The sequence below is a fragment of the Limulus polyphemus genome, unplaced genomic scaffold (assembly GCF_000517525.1).
Source record: "Limulus polyphemus unplaced genomic scaffold, Limulus_polyphemus-2.1.2 Scaffold1219, whole genome shotgun sequence".
Classification (NCBI taxonomy): Eukaryota; Metazoa; Arthropoda; class Merostomata; order Xiphosura; family Limulidae; genus Limulus; species Limulus polyphemus.
The window spans coordinates 191,434-192,994 of record NW_013666829.1 but is presented as its reverse complement, the minus strand read 5'-3'; positions in this window follow the sequence as shown (position 1 = coordinate 192,994).

Sequence of the window (1,561 nt, the reverse complement as noted above, 5' to 3'; positions counted from 1 at the left end):
TCGCTTTTTTTAGATGAAAAAACCAGAACAACATACATATCAAAACAAAACATTTATTAAATGAAATAGTCTCTTATCTCTTATCGACGATGCTTTTCCATCATACAGTCAAGTTGTTAATGCCCTGATTAAAGAAATCACTTGGCTTTGAAGCAAAAAAACATGTCGATGTCCTCTTTAACAACTTCCACATTTGCATACGTTTTCCTATTAAGATGGTGTTGCAGCAAATGAAAAAATGGTAATCTGATGGTGCCATATCTGGAGAACATGGTTTGTTTAAATCAAGCTCTTCATCAGAAACGCCCTTCACTCGTCAATCGGAAAGGTGTTCTTCTTTTCCAGGACAATACACGTCCACATGTAGCAAGTTTGACGCAACACAAGATTATGGAGTTGAGTTGGGAAGTTCTCCCCACCCAATCCACAGCGAACTGTCAATGCAGAGATCTATAGTCAGCAACTGGAACAGGAGTTCAAAATTAATTACTCCTTTGATGTCCCACCAAATGCAAAGCATCATTTTCTGCAGATGAAGTTCAGGTTTTGGGACCGGAAGTCGTTTCTGTCTAGGACTGAGCCATTGTTTTTGGTGTTTATTATTTGCATGGAGAATCCATTTTTCATCACTGGTGACAATTCTGTCCAAAAATGGTTCACACCCATCATGTGCCAGAAGAGACGAAGCAACGTTCACACATTGGAAACAATGATCATCGGAGAGTTCATGAGGCACCCAAACACCTTGTTTAAGGAGTTTTCCCATATTCCTTAGATGTTTACGTATTGTTTCATGGGAGACATTCAATTTCAGGGCCATTTCACAAGTGTGTTACCTTGGGTTAGACTCAAAAAGTGTCTTTAGAGCATCAATATCAATTCCAACATATCGGCGTACAGTTTTAAGGCTAAAGTCACCTTAACAAAATTTGCTGAACCATTGTTGACACTTACGAACGTTCAAAACATTTCCATAAACTTCTTTGATATTCTTTGTGGCTACAGAAGTGTTGTTTCCCTTCTTGTATTCAAACATCATTTTATGCCAAATGTGTGTCTTGTCGTGTGCCATCACTATAAGGGATTAGAGTATACTAAACTTTACACATTATATAAACTACACTAACGTGACGTTTAGGCAGTTCGTTTAACTATTATATGTGATGTACTTTTTTTTGGGGGGGGTTAATGAAAGTGTTCCAAAACGCAACATTAATTTCTTAATGACCTAATATATCATGCCATATATTACAGGTATAGAGACAATGCTTGAAATTAGATGTTTCCTGTTTAGAAAGCAACCAGCATTACTGTGGGCAGTTATCTTACCAAGAGGTGTGCATCTGCAAATACGGATGATCAGCCATCCAGATGCATAGTGGGATGGTCATCAGCATAGTAAGCAAAGTGGAAGTAACTAATAATAGGACTAATTCTGGGGTTGTGTCACATCAAAACTAACTACAGTTTACCAACAGATCTGTGATCGCCAGTCGAGTACTGTGTAGACAATGCAGACTCAACAAAGCAAAACTACTCAGAGACTTATTGGCAGAAGATA